Here is a 20,359-nt window from a genome sequence, read left to right as displayed (position 1 = left end):
GATGGCAGACATACAAGAAACAGAGGCATGTTCACACTAGCAAAAAAGAAGCAAGACAAAAATATATCTCATACCCTACCATAATTATATATAAATGTAAAGCAAAATTGCATAATAAATATAGGGTACTTAGTGAACTATTTTTGATCAAAAAAAGTATACAAGCCGTCCCACCAGCGGCAAGGTGACCCTAAATTGGGACGGTACCTATACTGCCTATATTAAAAACCTTACTGTATATCAAAGTTGAAGTAATGCATATAAAAGGGTAGACAAATAGGACCGGGTCCCAACTCCAGACCACCTAGGCCCGTGGTAAGCTACATATATACCAATCAGCTCAACAAAGGGCATGCCACACCCTTAAATTGCACAGAATGCAAACAAGTCAAAAAACCAGACAATGTGAACTGAGGTCTAAGATGGCAGACATACAAGAAACAGAGGCATGTTCACACTAGCAAAAAAGAAGCAAGACAAAAATATATCTCATACCCTACCATAATTATATATAAATGTAAAGCAAAATTGCATAATAAATATAGGGTACTTAGTGAACTATTTTTGATCAAAAAAAGTATACAAGCCGTCCCACCAGCGGCAAGGTGACCCTAAATTGGGACGGTACCTATACTGCCTATATTAAAAACCTTACTGTATATCAAAGTTGAAGTAATGCATATAAAAGGGTAGACAAATAGGACCGGGTCCCAACTCCAGACCACCTAGGCCCGTGGTAAGCTACATATATACCAATCAGCTCAACACCAGCCTCAGCGGTCTGCCCTGGAGCGGCGGTTCACTCTGACCGCAATCCACGGGTGGCGTAGTCGGACATTTAAACATCAAAACCACATAAATAGTTCCGCCACTGGTTTGACCGCCCTGAGCCACGGAACCGGGTCGCCGCCACGGAGACTACAACCACCAGCATCCACCAAAAAGGGTCCGGCTCCGGGTGTCCCAAGGCCCAGGGGGCGCGTCAGAACATTTTCATCACCTTTCACAATCACCAATGGGACAAGGCAGGGATGTTCTCTATCCCCTCTCTTATACATCCTAGTGACGGAGCACCTGCTCTCATCAATTCGCCATAACCCCAATATTAGGTGGATTGAGGTGGGAGGCACCGAGTACAAGTGCTCTCTATTTGCTGATGATGTCCTAGTATATATCACTCAATCACATATATCCATCCCTGCTGTTATGGCTGAAATAGATCACTTTGTTACATGGTCAAATTTTAAAATCAATGCAGCGAAGTCTGAGGCCCTCGATGTCTCCCTCCCCAAATCCATACAGGATTCCATCCAGTCCAACTTTCCCTTTGCCTGGCCCTCACAGGGTATCAAATACTTAGGAATTCCTATTCATAGAGACCTCTCCCATCTATGTTATCTTAATTTTGGGCCCTTTATTGAACAACTCCATACAGACCACGGTTGGCAAGTTAGAACTGTAAGATTCACTACGTGAACCACTGGTGTTTTGTGGAAAAGCAGACAAGTTTTTGAAGCTGCTGGTGCCTCCAACGTCCCCCGAGCAACAAGATGCAGGGTCCTTCAGAGGTTTGCAGCTGTGCATACGCCATCCTGTCGACCTCCTCTATCCACTTCACACAAGCAGAAACGGCTCCAGTGGGCCAAACATTACATGAAGACTGATTTCAAAACTGTTTTGCTCACAGATGAGTGCCGTGCAGCGCTCGATGGTCCAGATGTCTGGAGTGGAGGATGGCTGGTTGATGGACACCCCACACAAACACGGCTACAGCGCCAACAAGGAGGAGGTGGAGTAATGTTTTGGGCTGGAATCATGGGGAGAGAGATTGTCGGCCCCTTTAGGATCCCTGAAGGCGCTAAAGATGAACTCCATAATGTATGTGGATTTTCTCAAACAGCACTTCCTGCCATGGTTCAAGAAGAAGAACCGTGTATTTCACAGCAAGATCATTTTTTTGCATGATAATGCACCATCTCATGCTGCACATAAAACATCTGCATCTCTGGCTGATATGGGCATAAAAGGTGACAAACTTATGGTGTGACCACCATGCTCCCCTGACCTCTACTCCATTCAGAACCTTTGGAGCATCATTAAAAGGAGTGTCTATGATGGCGGGAGGCAGTTCACATCTAAGCAACAGCTCTGGGAGGGTATTCTGTCCTCATGCAAAACAATTGAAGCAGAAACCATCCAAAACCTGACAAATTCAATGGACGAGAGAGTTCAGAAGCTCCTTTCGAACAAGGGGTCCTATGTGAAAATGTAACATCACCTAGAATAAATTTTTGAGTTGAAAACTGTTTGATTTCAGTTTCTAACAACCTGCTAATGCTTATAATTTCAAAAATGACCAGTTTTTTGGTCTTTATTAAAATGAAAAGGTTGATCGAAAAGTTTGGGGGATCTAAGAGTGTGGCAACCTAGTAGTCATGATTACTTCGAATTCTGACAATATGAGGGTCATGCTGCAGGTAGTGCAGCAAGAAGGCACTTATGTGTCTTGCGCATCTCGGAGCCTCAAAATTATTTTCCAGGCTAGATGCAGCTAAAAATTATTATTAATTTTAAATCTGGTGAAGCTTTAGTACAGATGGCCTAATAGGATCAGTGCTGCACACTGCTACAAAGCCCAAATTATTTTCCAGTCAAGATACAGATAAACATGATTAGTAATTTTAAATCTGGTGGAGCTTATTATAGATGGCCTAATAGAAGCAGTGCTGCACACTGCTACAAAGCCCAAATTATTTTCCAGCCAAGATACAGATAAACATGATTAGTAATTTGAAAGCTTAAAACGGTTGGTAGGGTGATTTTAACCAATCATCAAGCTTTTACTCTCCCCAGGATGACACAGGGGTAGAAAAGACGTTTCGGATCCATGATTTGTTCATCTTTATGAACGTGAGTCTGTCTACATTATCAGTGGAGAGCCGCGTGCGCTTATCTGTCAGCACACCACCAGCAGCGCTGAACACACGTTCAGACAGAACGCTGGCTGCGGGGCATGACAAGATCTCCAAGGCGTAAGTGGCTAGCTCCGGCCATTTATCCAGATTGGAAGCCCAAAAAGAGCAAGGGTCCAGTGACACAGTCATGGCTTCAATGTTTACTTGGAGATACTCCTGTACCATCATCTCTAGGCGTTGACTATGTGTCAGACTTCTTGTCTCCTGTGGCCTTGCAAAGGATGGGCTAAAAAAGTGGTGAAATGATTCCGCAAAATTGATGTTACCAGCAGATACTGTGGTTCTGTTACGGTTTGAGTGCTGAACACTTGACGGTCCCACGGTTGGCAAGTTGGAACTGTGAGATTCACTACGTGCACCACTGGTATTTTGTGGAAAAGCACATGTAAGATTCTGCAACAGTCTCTGCTGATACTCCTGCATGCGTGCATCCCTTTCTATGGCAGGAATAATTTCTGCAAATTTACTTTTGTACCGGGGATCTAACAGTGTGGCAACCCAGTAGTCAGGATTATTTCTAATTCTCACAATTCGAGGGTCATGTTGCAGGTAGTGCAGCAAGAAGGCACTCATGTGTGTTGCGCATCCAGGAGCACCAAGTCCCTGTTGTGTTGGTGGCGAGGTAACAATCATGCTTCCTTCCTCTGTCCTCTCCCCCCAACCTCGCACAACAGAAATGTGATCAAGGTCTCCCTCATCTGATGAGTCTTCCATCAGTTCGTCCTCCACTTCTTCCTGGGCTCCTGCACCTTCCTCACTAGTTTGGCTGCTACCATGCGCCCTGGTAAAACCATCTCCCCCACCCTCACATGCCTGCCGCCTTGGTGCTGCCGACCGTCTGGACATTGCAGATGTTAGCCCTTCCGCATACAACTCCTCCTCCTCTACTTCCTCCACCTCCTCTTGTGCCATCACCTGACTCCGAATTCTGTTTAACATGTGCTCCAGCATGTAAATCACCGGAATAGTCATGCTGATAATGGCATCGTCAGCACTAAACATCTTCGTCGCCATTTCAAAACTGTGCAGAAGGGTGCATAGGTCCCTGATCTGAGACCACTCCTCCAGCGTGATTTGCCCCACCTCTGGATCTCGTTGGCCCAGGCTATACTTCAGAACGTATTGCACCAGGGCTTGTCGGTGCTGCCACAGTCGCTGCAACATGTGCAGAGTTGAATTCCACCGGGTAGGCACATCGCATTTTAGCCGGTGAAGTGGCAGGCCCAACGACTTCTGTAGAGATGTAAGTCGCTGAGCTGCGGGATGCGAACGGCGGAAGTGAGCACACAGCGACCGTGCCCTCTGCAGAAGGCCATCTAGTCTGGGATAGTGGGCTAAAAATTGCTGGACAACCAGGTTCAACACGTGAGCCATACAAGGCACGTGTGTGACATTGCCCCGGCGAAGGGCCGCACCCAGGTTTGCAGCATTGTCGCACACGGCCTTCCCTGGTTTCAGGTCCAGTGGAGACAACCATTCATGAAATTGGTTCTCCAGAGCTGACCACAACTCCTCAGCTGTGTGACTCACATTTCCCAGACATTTCAATGTAAAAACCGCCTGATGACGTTGAGCCCTACTGCCAGCATAGTAAGGAGGTGTGCAGGATCCCTTCTGCGCAGTTAGAAAGCTTGTGGCATGACCAGACAGGCTTTGGGTGGAGGTGGAAGACCGAGAGGAGGTTGAGGAGGCAGAAGCAGTGGAGGAACTTTGACATAAAGAGGATTGACGCACAACTCGTGGGGACGGCAAGACTTGGACAGCAGCCACTTGTCCTGCTGTCACCATAGTTACCCAGTGCCCAGTCAGCGACATGTAACGTCCCTGTCCATGCCTACTCGTCCAAGTGTCTGTGGTGAAATGCACCCTGTCACACACAGAGTTTCTCAAAGAAGCGGTGATGTTGTGTGCGACATGCTGGTGGAGCGCAGGCACACCTTTCTTTGAGAAGTAGTGCCGACTAGGCATCTGGTACTGGGGCACTGCGACGGACATAAGGTCTCGAAAATCCTCTGTGTCCACCAGGCGGAAAGGCAGCATTTCTGTAGCCAAGAGCTTGCAGATGGTGAAATTCAACCTCTTAGCTTTCTCATGGCTAGGAGGAAATGGTCTTTTACTTGTCCACATCTGAGGGACCGAGGGCTGGCTATTGTGCTTAGACGGGGTTGATAAGGGTGTCCCCGGCAAACTGCCGGTCTGTGAGGAAGATGCAGGCGGACATGTTAGGTTGCCTTGATCCAAAGGTGGTGCTATCGATATCGGACAGCGCTCAACACCAGCTGGTGTTACCACCTCCAAAGAAAATGATGACCTGCCAATCACGCTGCCTGTTGCGGGTAAAGAGGTGGCAGGTCTGTGCCCCAAAACAGGTGTGACTGCTGTCCCCCCAGTCACAGAGGATGAAGAGGCCGCGGATGCACAAGATATGGCAGATGGTGGTTGGCCCGGCCGGCTAGGCCGCATTGTAGCACACTGAGCTTCCCACTGCAACTTATGCTTCATGTCCATGTGCCGGTTCATGCATGAAGTACTCAAACTATGTATTTTTTGGCCTCTACTTAGCTTTTGCTGACAAATGTTACAGATAACACGAGTTGGGTCATCTTTATCGATCTGAAAAAATGCCCAGGCTATGCAAGGCTTAGCACCCATGCGACCTGAAGAGCCACCACGACTTGTGGTGAGAGGCAGAGTTGTGTTTGAGGATGCAGTTGTTGACGTGCTTCCAGTACTACGTCTCTGTCCAGGAAGGCGCAACCTGACCTCGTCGTCACTAGCATCTTCCTCCACCTCCTCTGCTGACCTCATCTCTTGGCTGACTGTGGGTTGACAGTAAGTGGGATCTCCAACCTCATCATCATCACCCTGTGCGTTATCACACCCGTCGTCCTCAGAGCCAACCTGTTCCTGCCCTGACAAAAAACTAAAGTTGTCGCTCCAATCAGGTATTTGAGTCTTATCATCGTCTTCCTCATTGTCTCCACCAACAGGAGTTACAGTTTGGGAATGAGGGTCTACATTATGGTCAGAACCTTCTGCGTCTGGTCCTGGATCCGACTCATAAAGATTCTGGGCATCAGTGCAGATCATTTCCTCGTCTGGATTCACAGAAGCGCTGGAGTCGACCTCTGATTCCCAGGCTATAGTATGAGTAAACAGCTCTGCAGACTCAACCATCTGTTCTACCTCATACTCAGACGGGCAGCTGGAGATTTGGGAGCTGTGAGGAAGCAAGTGCGATTGGGGTGACACCTTTGAGGACTGGAGTATTTGTGATGTTGAAGTTGATGTGGAGGAGAGCCCACTTAAAGGAGCACTTGATATCCGTTGAAGCACCTGCTGTTTTTGTGCCTCATCTGGAATTTGTAGCGATTGGCGTGGCCGTAAGAAAGGGATCTTATCACATTGTCCGCTAAAAGAAGTAGACATTTTAGTTTGGCTGGAAGATGGTCTTTCTTCTGCAGATGTTACTGTTGCTTTAACACCTACCCCACGGGCACAACCTTTTTTCCCCTTCCCAACACGCCTATTCCCCTTTCCACCAGCAGCAGGCCTTTTTCCACTCATTTTGGTGGTTAACTAATTCACAACTCTGGAGTTGTTTGCACAAAAAAACAATGGATGGGAACCGAGCAGAGCTGAGTGGCCAAACTGTGGTATTAGGCCAAAACTATTGGCTGGGTTAGATGCAAAAAAAAATTATATTCAATTTGCAACCTGATGGAGGTCAGTATAGATGGACTAATAGAACAAGTCCCACACACAGCTAGAAGCCCAAATATTTTTTCAGAGGTAGATGCAGAAAATTTTTTTATTCAGTTTGCAACCTGATGGAGGTCTGTATAGATGGATTAATAGAACAAGTCCCACACACAGCTACAAGCCCAATATTTTTTCAGAGGTAGATGCAGAAAAAAAATATATTCAGTTTGCAACCTGATGGAAGTCAGTATAGATGGACTAATAGAGAAAGTCCCACACACTGCTAGAAGGCCAAATATTTTTTCAGAGCTAGATGCAGACAAAAAATTATTTTGAATTTGCAACCTGATGGAGGTCAGTATAGGTGGACTAATAGAACAAGTCCCACACACTGCTAGAAGGCCAAATATTTTTTCAGAGCTAGATGTAGAAAAAAATTATATTCAGTTTGCAACCTGATGGAGGTCTGTATAGATGGATTAATAGAACAAGTCCCACACACAGCTAGAAGCAGAAATATTTTTTCAGAGGTAGATGCAGATAAAAATTATTTTTAATTTGCAAGTGATGGAGGTCAGTATAGATGGACTAATAGAGAAAGTCCCACACACTGCTAGAAGGCCAAATATTTTTTCAGAGCTAGATGCAGATAAAATTATTTTTAATTTGCAACCTGATGGAGGTCAGTATAGATGGACTAATAGAGAAAGTCCCACACACTGCTAGAAGGCCAAATATTTTTTCAGAGCTAGATGCAGATAAAAATTATATTCAATTTGCAACCTGATGGAGGTCAGTATAGATGGACTAATAGAACAAGTCCCACACAGAGCTAGAAGCCCAAATATTTTTTCAGAGGTACTGTAGATGCAGATAAAAATTATTTTTAATTTGCAACCTGATGGAGGTCAGTATAGATGGACTAATAGAGAAAGTCCCACACACTGCTAGAAGGCCAAATATTTTTTCAGAGCTAGATGCAGATAAAAATTATTTTTAATTTGCAATCTGATGGAGGTCAGCATAGATGGACTAATACAAGTCCCACACACAGCTAGAAGCCCAATATTTTTTCAGAGGTAGATGCAGAAAAAAATATGTTCAGTTTGCAACCTGATGGAGGTCAGTATAGATGGAGTAATAGAACAAGTCCCACACACAGCTAGAAGCCCAAATATTTTTTCAGAGGTACTGTAGATGCAGATAAAAAATATTATTAATTTGCAACCTGATGGAGGTCAGTATAGATGGACTAATAGAGAAAGTCCCACACACTGCTAGAAGGCCAAATATTTTTTCAGAGCTAGATGCAGATAAAAATTATTTTTAATTTGAAACCTGATGGAGGTCAGTATAGATGGACTAATACAACAAGTCCCACACACAGCTAGAAGCCCAATATTTTTTCAGAGGTAGATGCAGAAAAAAATATATTCAGTTTGCAACCTGATGGAGGTCAGTATAGATGGAGTAATAGAACAAGTCCCACACACAGCTAGAAGCCCAAATATTTTTTCAGAGGTAGATGCAGATAAAAATTATTTTTAATTTGCAACCTGATGGAGGTCAGTATAGATGGACTAATAGAGAAAGTCCCACACACTGCTAGAAGGCCAAATATTTTTTCAGAGCTAGATGCAGATAAAAATTATATTCAATTTGCAACCTGATGGAGGTCAGTATAGATGGACTAATAGAGAAAGTCCCACACACTGCTAGAAGGCCAAATATTTTTTCAGAGCTAGATGCAGATAAAAATTATATTCAATTTGCAACCTGATGGAGGTCAGTATAGATGGACTAATAGAGAAAGTCCCACACACTGCTAGAAGGCCAAATATTTTTTCAGAGCTAGATGCAGATAAAAATTATATTCAATTTGCAACCTGATGGAGGTCAGTATAGATGGACTAATAGAGAAAGTCCCACACACTGCTAGAAGGCCAAATATTTTTTCAGAGCTAGATGCAGATAAAAATTATATTCAATTTGCAACCTGATGGAGGTCAGTATAGATGGACTAATAGAACAAGTCCCACACACAGCTAGAAGCCCAAATATTTTTTCAGAGGTACTGTAGATGCAGATAAAAATTATTTTTAATTTGCAACCTGATGGAGGTCAATATAGATGGACTAATAGAGAAAGTCCCACACACTGCTAGAAGGCCAAATATTTTTTCAGAGCTAGATGCAGATAAAAATGATATTCAATTTGCAACCTGATGGAGGTCAGTATAGATGGACTAATAGAACAAGTCCCACACACAGCTAGAAGCCCAAATATTTTTTCAGAGGTACTGTAGATGCAGATAAAAATTATTTTTAATTTGCAACCTGATGGAGGTCAGTATAGATGGACTAATAGAGAAAGTCCCACACACTGCTAGAAGGCCAAATATTTTTTCAGAGCTAGATGCAGAAAAAAATTATATTCAGTTTGCAACCTGATGGAGGTCAGTATAGATGGACTAATACAGAAATTCCCACACACTGCTAGAAGGCCACATATTTTTTCAGAGGTAGATGCAGAAAAAAATATATTCAGTTTGCAACCTGATGGAGGTCTGTAAAGATGGACTAATACAACAAGTCCCACACACAGCTAGAAGCCCAATATTTTTTCAGAGGTAGATGCAGAAAAAAATATATTCAGTTTGCAACCTGATGGAGGTCTGTATAGATGGATTAATAGAACAAGTCCCACACACAGCTAGAAGCCCAATATTTTTTCAGAGGTAGATGCAGAAAAAAATATATTCAGTTTGCAACCTGATGGAAGTCAGTATAGATGGACTAATACAACAAGTCCCACACACAGCTAGAAGCCCAATATTTTTTCAGAGGTAGATGCAGAAAAAAATATATTCAGTTTGCAACCTGATGGAGGTCTGTATAGATGGATTAATAGAACAAGTCCCACACACAGCTAGAAGCCCAATATTTTTTCAGAGGTAGATGCAGAAAAAAATATATTCAGTTTGCAACCTGATGGAGGTCAGTATAGATGGACTAATACAACAAGTCCCACACACAGCTAGAAGCCCAATATTTTTTCAGAGCTAGATGCAGAAAAAAATTATATTCAATTTGCAACCTGATGGAGGTCAGTATAGATGGACTAATAGAATGATGCTATGCCCAAAAGATTTTACTTCACTAGGTGGAGTAAAAAAATTGGTATTCTATACACAGGTGGTATATCTTGCAACACAGATAGGCTACTCCACTGACTAACACACTCTGCAATAGGCCAAAAAGGATTAGCTTTGCTAGATTCAGCCAAATGCTGTGAAAAAAACTTGCACAGCACTGGCACAGACCTGCCTGGCAAAAACTGATAGGAACTGATGTAACCTAGTCCTGAAAAGGACTCCAATTACAATTAGTCTTTACTAGTGTTGAGCCACCCCCGTAGTGTTCGAGTTCGGTTCGGTTCGTCGAACACCCGTGTGTTCGCCGAACTGTTCGTCGAACTGTTCGTCGAACACCTTCGAACACCGTTAAAACCAATGGCAGGCAAACAGAAACACATAGAAACACATAGAAAACACCTTCAAAGGTGTCCAAAAGCTGACAAACTGCTCAGAAGACACAACTAACACATGGAAAAGTGACAAGTACATATAGTCATGCGAAAAGAAAAGAGGTGGAGGAGTAAAAGGAGGGGGAGACACAGATATAGGCATGTCATGCCCTTCTAAAATCCAAAAAGTGAGAAGCCGACACGGCCAGTCCGTTCCTGCCTGTGCCACCTCTGTGTCGCCGGGTTTGTGCCAGAGCCGCGGTGGACCCTGACGGCGAGCCCCCCTATCCCAATACTGGTGCCTGTCCGCCAGTGGGTCGAGGCCCCCCACGGTGGGGGCGGGGAGTAACATCTGCAGAAGAAAGACCATCTTCCAGCCAAACTAAGATGTCGACTTCTTTTCGTGGACAATGTGATACGATCCCATTCTTACGGACACGCCCATCGCTACAAATTCTAGATGAGGCACAAAAACAGCAGGTGCTTCAACAGATATCAAGTGCTCCTTCAAGTGGGCTCTCCATCACCTCAATTTCAACATCACAAATACTCCAGTCCTCAGAGGTGTCACCCCAATCGCACTTGCTTCCTCACAGCTCCCAAGTCTCCAGCTGCCCGTCTGAGTATGGGGTAGCACAGATGGCTGAGTCTGCCCAGCTGTTTACTCATACTATAGCCTGGGAAACGGAGGTCTGCTCCAGAGCTTCTGTTAATCCAGATGAGGAAATGATCTGATCCGATGCCCAGAATCTTTATAAGTTGGATCCAGGACCAGATGAAGAAGGTTCTGAGCATAATGTAGACCCTTGTTCCCAAACTGTAACTCCTGTTGGTGGAGACAATGATGAAGACGATGATGAGACTCAAATACCTGATTGGAGCGACAACTTGACTTTTCGGTCAGGGCAGGAAGAGGTTGGCTCTGAGGGCGACGGGTGTGATAACACACAGGGTGATGATGACGAGGTTGGAGATCCCACTTACTGTCAACCCACAGTCAGACAGTCGTTGAGGTCAGCAGAGGAGGTGGAGGAGGATGCGACTAGCCCTGGGGATGGGGATGACTCGGTACCCGGGTATTTGCCTGGCCTTGGGGATGTCGCGGTGGTCGGCTCCCTGGCCCGTACCCTGGGGTCTCTCTTTAAAAGGGTGGATAATTGTTAATTTTATAAGAGTTCATGACGCCACCTGTGGTATCTGGTGACAAGCACCAGCGCTGCAGCAGTCCACTGAGGCCGGTGATAAGGCAGCTCGATGGTATAGCTCCCCACAGGTGGAGCTAGGTCTCAGGGCAGCGTATGCAGGGGGAATGCAGGACAGGCGAGACCCAGCTGGGTCAGAGCAAGAATGGGAACAGACACGGTAGTCACTTCAGTACCTTTTACTGGTGGAAATTCAGGCACATCCCGGAGCACTGTAGGGTGAAGGGTGCATATCAGGATCCTCCCCAATGAGCGGGTGTAGGGCCTCCTGTTTCTTGCCTCTGCGTAGTAAGTTTCTGACCTGCCTGGAGCTAGGCCTAACTTTGTCTCTGTCCTGCGCTGGCTGACCTTGTGGTAGGGCCTTCTCTTGGAGTTCACGCTCCCAGTATGCGGGGCCTAAGCGTCTCCTGGCTCTGTTACATATCAGCACCTTAGCGATCCTGGGACTTGTAGTTCTCCAGGGATTCCGGTTATGCCTTACTGGGTCATAGAGATACCGGTAAGCTCGGATCCTGTGTCCGGTAAATGCTTCGGGGTGAGCTGGTTAAGCTTCTCTGCCCCTTATGTACTAACTCGCCACTCGCCTTCGGTCTACTCGGGCCCTCACTAGGCTATACACACTAACGGCAGCTTGCCGCGCTTCACTGATCTTACGGCACCGGCACACCTTAAGCTCTATCTGGGCTTCCTGAATCTAGCAAGCAGGAGCCTCGTGCTCCACTGCTGAACTATTAACTGCGTTCTCTAGACTAGACTGAGCTCCACTGCAGACTGACCTCTCTTAGGCTTCTCTACTGCAGGAACTCTTCAGAGGAACTGGACTGCCTAGCTCCACCTTCCCTATTTCTATCCCTAACGGGCTCCCTCTGCTGGTCTGAGGTGGAAGGTGGAGATGTGTGAATGTTTATGGGGGCCTCTTGTGGAGGATTCCATCAATGCACTCTTGTAGGATCTGTGATACCAAGCACAGCGGGGCATCACAGATGTAATTGACGACGAGGTTAGGTTGCGCCTTCCTGAACAGAGACGGAGTACTGGAAGCACGTCAACAACTGCATCCTCAACCACAACTCTGCCTCTGACCACAAGTCGTAGTGGCTCTTCAGGTCACATGGGCTCTAAGCCTTGCATAGCCTGGGCATTTATTCAGATCGATAAGGATGACCCAACTCGTGTTATCTGTAATATTTGTCAGCAAAAGCTAAGTAGAGGCCAAAAAATACATAGTTTGAGTACTTCATGCATGTACCGTCACATGGATATGAAGCATAAGTTGCAGTGGGAAGCTCACTGTGCTACAATGCGGCCTAGCCGGCTGGGCCAACCACCGTCTGCCCCATCTTGTGCATCCGCAGCCTCTTCATCCTCTGTGACTGGGGGGACAGCAGTCACACATGTTTTTGGACGCAGACCTGCCACCTCTTTACCCGCAACAGCCAGTGTGATTGGCAGGTCGTCAGTTCATTGGGAAGTGGAAACACCTGCTAGTGTTGAGCGCTCTCCGACATCGAGAGCACCACCTTTGGATCAAGGCAACCTAACATGTCCGCCTGCATCTTCCTCACAGACCGGCAGTTGCCGGGGACAACCTACTCAACACCGTCTAAGCACAACAGCCAGCCCTCGGTCCCTCAGATGTGGAAAAGTAAAAGACCATTTCCTCCTAGCCATGAGAAAGCTAAGAGGTTGAATTTCACCATCTGCAAGCTGTTGGCTACAGAAATGCTGCCTTTCCACCTGGAGGACACAGAGGATTTTCAAGACCTTATGTCCGTCACAGTGCCCCAGTACCAGATGCCCAGTCGACACTACTTCTCAAAGAAAGGTGTGCCTGCGCTCCACCAGCATGTCGCACACAACATCACCGCTTCTTTGAGAAACTCTGTGTGTGACAGGGTGCACTTCACCACAGACACTTGGACGAGAAGGCATGGACAGGGGCGTTACATGTCACTGACTGGGCACTGGGTAACTATGGTGACAGCAGGACAAGGGGCTGCTGTCCAAGTCTTACCATCCCCACGAGTTGTGTGTTAATCCTCTTTATCTCGAACTTCCTCCACTGCTTCTGCCTCCTCAACCTCCTCTCGGTCCTCCACCTGCACCCAAAGCCTGTCTGGTAATGCCACCTGCTTTCTAACTGCGCAGAAGGAATCCTGCACACCTCCTTACTATGCTGGCAGCAGGGCTCAACGCATCAGTGTTTACTTTGAAATGTCTGGGAAATGTGAGTCACACAGCTTAGGAGTTTTGGTCAGCTCTGGAGACCCAGTTTCATGAAAGGTTGTCTCCACTGGACCTGCAACCAGGGAAGGCCATGTGCGACAATGCTGCAAACCTGGGTGCGGCACTTCGCCGGGGCAATGTCACACACGTGCCTTGTATGGCTCACGTGTTGAACCTGGTTGTCCAGCAATTTTTAGCCCACTATCCCGGACTAGATGGCCTTCTGCAGAGTGCACGGTCGCTGTGTGCTCACTTCCGCCGTTCGCATCCCGCAGTTCAATGACTTACATCTCTACAGAAGTCGTTGGGCCTGCCAGTTCACCGGCTGAAATGCGATGTGCCGACACGGTGGAATTCAACTCTGCACATGTTGCAGCGACTGTGGCAGCACCGACAAGCCCTGGTGCAATACGTTCTGACGTATAGCCTGGGCCAACGAGATCCAGAGGTGGGGCAAATCATGCTGGAGGAGTGGTCTCAGATCAGGGACCTATGCACCCTTCTGCACAGTCTTGAAATGGCGACGAAGATGTTTAGTGCTGACGATGCCATTATCAGCATGACTATTACGGTGATTTACATGCTGGAGCACATGTTAAACAGAATTCGGAGTCAGGTGGTGGGACAAGAGGAGGTGGAGGAAGTAGAGGAGGAGTCGTATGCGGAAGGGATAACATCTCCAAGGTCCAGACGGTTGGCAGCACCAAGGTGGCAGGCATGGGAGGGTGGGGGAGAGGGATTAACCAGGGCGCATGGTAGCAGCCAAACTGTTGAGGAAGGTGCAGGAGCCGAGGAAGAAGTGGAGGACGAACTGGCAATGGGCATGGAAGACTCATCAGATGAGGGAGACCTTGATCACATTTCTGTTGTGCGAGGTTGGAGGGAGAGGGCAGAGGAAGGAAGCATGATTCTTACCTCGCTACCAACACAACAAGGACTTGGTCCTTCTGGATGCGCAAGACACATGAGTGCCTTCTTGCTGCACTACCTGCAACATGACCCCCGGATTGTCAGAATTCGAAGTAATCCCGACTACTGGGTTGCCACACTCTTAGATCCCCGGTACAAAAGTATATTTGCCGAAATAATTCCTGCCATAAAAAGGTATTGACGAATGCAGGAGTATCTGTTGCAGAATCTTACATGTGCTTTTCCACAAAACACCAGTGGTGCACGTAGTGAATCTCACAGTTCTAACTTGCCAACGGTGGGACTGTCGAGTCTTCATCACTCAAACAGTAACAGTAACACAGTATCTGCTGGTAACAGCAATTTTGTGGAATCGTTTCACCACTTTTTTAGACCATCCTTTGCAAGGCCACAGGAGACAAGAAGTCTGACACATAGTCAATGCCTAGAGAGGATGGTACAGGAGAATCTCCAAGTGAACATCGAAGCCATGACTGTGTCACTGGACCCTTGCTCATTTTGGTATTCCAATCTTGAAAAATCGCCGGAGCTCGCCACTCATGCCTTGGAGATCTTGTCATGCCATGCAGCCAGCGTTCTCTCTGAACGTGTGTTCAGCGCTGCTGGTGGTGTGCTGACAGATAAGCGCACGCGGCTGTCCACTGAGAATGTAGACAGACTCACGTTCATAAAGATGATCAAATCATGGATTCGCAAGGACATTTCTACCCCTGTGTCATCCTTGGGAGACTAAAAGCTTGGGGATTTGGTAAAATCACCTCACCAACCGTTTTAAGCAACAGTGGGGCAATTGATGCCACTTAACCCTAGAACGCATGACCATAAAAATCTACACTTTCACATACCTGGGGCCCTTTAGGCCCGTGTGCAAATAACATGGAATAACTCAAACTCAAATGACAAACAACTATATACATGAAGAATACCTAGAGTTTCAAAATTCTAACTAAAGCAATCTTGCAGAAAATAGAAAACAATTAACTGGGCGGGCCTGCAAGGCCACAGGTATGCGTTCTAGGGTTAAGTGGTGTCTGTGCCACAATTTTGGGAGTCCCCTTGCTGTGTCTTACGTGACGTTGGCATCGTCAATTCCAGGTGGGTTGGGTCGCACCCCCCCTTTTAACTGTAAGAAACTACATACACTATGGCTTGGGGTAACACAGATGGTTGAGTCTGAAGAGCTGTTTACTCAGAGGTCTGCTCCAAATCTTCAGTGTCTGCTAGTCAGCGTAGAATTTTTAACTGCATCTAGCCTAGGCAATACTTTGGGCGTAGTAGCCCAGATGCGAAGCAAGCTGCACCGCCTGTGTATCTAATAAGAATTTTTAAATTAATCTAGCCTAGGCAGACTGTGGGGACCCCCAACCAAACCCAGATGCTCAGCCCCCCTACTGCCCCCCTTTCATGGACAACCCAATAATGTAACTCTTACAACTGGATGGGTGAGGATCGGTCACAGCTTTATTAACTCTTTATACTCATTCCATTAGAAAGGCATTTTATTTCTAAAATAATTCAGCTTGTTGCAGCATGCCCTGGGTCCCCACTCCGGCAAGTTGGCCAACAAGTGTAACTCTCCAACATGTCCTTTCTATTTCCAGGCCACGGAGGATCCAGCGTACTCATATGCAGGACTCTGACCCCCACCCATCACTCTTAACGCTTGTTCCACTCCGTCCTGGAATCCTGACAGGAATATGTCCAGTCCAATATCTATTAAGTGAACACCGTCGGGCCGTATGAGGCCTGCTTTATCTCCTTCCAGCTGTCGGTGTCGTATCACTACACCGCCTCTGTCTCTTCTAAATTTTGCCATCCGAATATTTATTACCCGCCTTGTCCATTCGATGGCCGTGATGTCTCGCGCACCTTGCCATACCGCTATCGGCACAATCTCTGACCATACTATAGCTAATTTTGTGAAAAATTCTCTGAAGCGCTCAGTGTCTAGTTTCATTATTGCCATTAGTTATGCGCTCTTGTGATGACCTAGGTTGTTTCCCCCGGCCTGTATAACTAAGATGACCGGACCTCTTGCCTCTCTCCCTACCTTGATTACCTCCATTAGTACCTGTGGCCATAGCAGGCCTCTAATACCTCTCCAGTTGAAATATGTGTTATGAAACTCTAATTTCCTCCCGCCTGGGCGGACTTTCGCCCTTTTTTGTGCGCAATATATATACGAGTGGCCTATCACTCACACTGTTGGCTTAGCGTCACCTGTAAAAGAAACAAACCACGTTAGGATAACAAGTCCGGTCTTATGTATCTCGCCAAACACGTGGATCGCCATCTCCCTATCCTCTGAACTTCCGTTTCTGACAGTCCTGCTCTTGCTGCTTCCGTGGCCGCACCTATGCGGAATGAGTGTGTCCCGTAATCTTAGGGGTGGTTCCCTGCCGATGTTATGCATTTATTAAATATAGCTTGGAACAGGTATCTTGATAATGGCGTTCCATCAATGTGTGATACGAAGAAATTACTTTGTGATCTGATGGTTAGATATGTTTTTACTATTGTTACCCGACTCAGTGTACCGTTTGTGGGTTGTAGAAGTACCCAAGTACCCCTGCCCGCTGGAACCGTTTTCGATTGGTGTATGCGTACACGTATTGCATTATTGGCTATGACTACTTCCTGGTGTAATAAGCGTCCACTGGTGGTAATTTTGGATTGAGGGACTAATTCGCTTATACATAGCGCCCCGAAGAAGGCGATCACAAATGCAGTAGACATTAGTGTTGCTTCAAATTGTGAGTGTCATGTTAATGGTGTTAGGGATAAGATGTGAGAAATCAGTTTTAGTGACACGGGACGGGACGTCTACATTCCTGACTTGGCTGACCCCTTTTCCACCCTTTTATGGATTGTCTGATGATGAATCTTTGTCACATCTCCCCAATTCAGTAGTTGGAAGTGAAATGCTACTCCGGTCAGACACCGCTGCGCTGACGCCCCTGATATGCCCCTCATCATTAGCTGGTGGAGAAATTCTATGGTGACTTGTGATCTGGCTTGTTCACATTGGTCAACCCGTCTGCCTGCTACTAGTCGTGTCCACTCTTCCCATGCCTTACCGTATGCTTGCCACGTTGACGGGGCAACTGACGCTCTGATTAATGGCATCAACTATTCGCCACTAGATCCCATAGGGAGGGTGGGCAACTGTTGCCCGATGGGTGGGCGTTGTGGAAGAGCTCTGAGAAAATCTGCCAATTGAATTGTTATAAAGCGTTAGCAGCAGCTTTATACCCCTCAGCATAGTGGCTAGCGCGGACCCATACATTGTGTTTTAGGCACAGGAATACTAGCCTGCGTAGTAGGCCTAGCACTGGGAGAGACGATGATGCCATCTTATTAATGCAGTGTGCTAGGCTGGTGTTTTGTGTTATGAAGCGTATATTTTTGTTAGCCAGGCGCGCGCCCCATATTTCTATTGCTACCACTATTGGGAAAAATTATTTTCAGGGCTAGATGCAGCTAAAAATTATTATTAATTTCAAAGCTGGTGGAGCTTGGTATAGATGGCCTAATACAATGAGTCCCACACACTGCTAGAAGCCCAAATATTTTTTCAGAGGTAGATGCAGATAAAAATTATTTTTAATTTGCAACCTGATGGAGGTCAGTATAGATGGACTAATAGAGAAAGTCCCACACACTGCTAGACGGCCAAATATTTTTTCAGAGCTAGATGCAGATAAAAATTATATTCAATTTGCAACCTGATGGAGGTCAGTATAGATGGACTAATAGAGAAAGTCCCACACACTGCTAGAAGGCCAAATATTTTTTCAGAGCTAGATGCAGATAAAAATTATATTCAATTTGCAACCTGATGGAGGTCAGTATAGATGGACTAATAGAGAAAGTCCCACACACTGCTAGAAGGCCAAATATTTTTTCAGAGCCAGATGCAGATAAAAATTATATTCAATTTGCAACCTGATGGAGGTCAGTATAGATGGACTAATAGAGAAAGTCCCACACACTGCTAGAAGGCCAAATATTTTTTCAGAGCTAGATGCAGATAAAAATTATATTCAATTTGCAACCTGATGGAGGTCAGTATAGATGGACTAATAGAGAAAGTCCCACACACTGCTAGAAGGCCAATATTTTTTCAGAGCTAGATGCAGACAAAAAATATTTTGAATTTGCAACCTGATGGAGGTCAGTATAGATGGACTAATAGAGAAAGTCCCACACACTGCTAGAAGGCCCAATATTTTTTCAGAGGTAGATGCAGAAAAAATATATTCAGTTTGCAACCTGATGGAGGTCAGTATAGATGGACTAATACAACAAGTCCCACACACAGCTAGAAGCCCAATATTTTTTCAGAGGTAGATGCAGAAAAAAATATATTCAGTTTGCAACCTGATGGAGGTCTGTATAGATGGATTAATAGAACAAGTCCCACACACAGCTAGAAGCCCAATATTTTTTCAGAGGTAGATGCAGAAAAAAATATATTCAGCTTGCAACCTGATGGAGGTCTGTATAGATGGATTAATAGAACAAGTCCCACACACAGCTAGAAGCCCAATATTTTTTCAGAGGTAGATGCAGAAAAAATATATTCAGTTTGCAACCTGATGGAGGTCAGTATAGATGGACTAATACAACAAGTCCCACACACAGCTAGAAGCCCAATATTTTTTCAGAGGTAGATGCAGAAAAAAATATATTCAGTTTGCAACCTGATGGAGGTCTGTATAGATGGATTAATAGAACAAGTCCCACACACAGCTAGAAGCCCAATATTTTTTCAGAGGTAGATGCAGAAAAAAATATATTCAGCTTGCAACCTGATGGAGGTCTGTATAGATGGATTAATAGAACAAGTCCCACACACAGCTAGAAGCCCAATATTTTTTCAGAGGTAGATGCAGAAAAAAATATATTCAGTTTGCAACCTGATGGAGGTCAGTATAGATGGACTAATACAACAAGTCCCACACACAGCTAGAAGCCCAATATTTTTTCAGAGCTAGATGCAGACAAAAAATTATTTTGAATTTGCAACCTGATGGAGGTCAGTATAGATGGACTAATAGAGAAAGTCCCACACACTGCTAGAAGGCCACATATTTTTTCAGAGGTAGATGCAGAAAAAAATATATTCAGTTTGCAACCTGATGGAGGTCTGTATAGATGGACTAATACAACAAGTCCCACACACAGCTAGAAGCCCAATATTGTTTCAGAGGTAGATGCAGAAAAAAATATATTCAGTTTGCAACCTGATGGAGGTCTGTATAGATGGATTAATAGAACAAGTCCCACACACAGCTAGAAGCCCAAATATTTTTTCAGAGGTAGATGCAGATAAAAATTATTTTTAATTTGCAACCTGATGGAGGTCAGTACAGATGGACTAATAGAGAAAGTCCCACACACTGCTAGAAGGCCAAATATTTTTTCAGAGCTAGATGCAGATAAAAATTATATTCAATTTGCAACCTGATGGAGGTCAGTATAGATGGACTAATAGAACAAGTCCCACACACAGCTAGAAGCCCAAATATTTTTTCAGAGGTAGATGCAGATAAAAATTATTTTTAATTTGCAACCTGATGGAGGTCAGTATAGATGGACTAATAGAGAAAGTCCCACACACTGCTAGAAGGCCAAATATTTTTTCAGAGCTAGATGCAGATAAAAATTATATTCAATTTGCAACCTGATGGAGGTCAGTATAGATGGACTAATAGAACAAGTCCCACACACAGCTAGAAGCCCAAATATTTTTTCAGAGGTACTGTAGATGCAGATAAAAAATATTTTTAATTTGCA

Source organism: Phyllobates terribilis, unplaced genomic scaffold (genome assembly GCF_046119375.1).
Source record: "Phyllobates terribilis strain yellow unplaced genomic scaffold, ASM4611937v1 Scaffold_10__3_contigs__length_209671492, whole genome shotgun sequence".
In the NCBI taxonomy this organism is placed as follows: Eukaryota; Metazoa; Chordata; class Amphibia; order Anura; family Dendrobatidae; genus Phyllobates; species Phyllobates terribilis.
The sequence above is the reverse complement of the archived record's forward strand: the minus strand, read 5'-3'. Positions refer to the sequence as shown.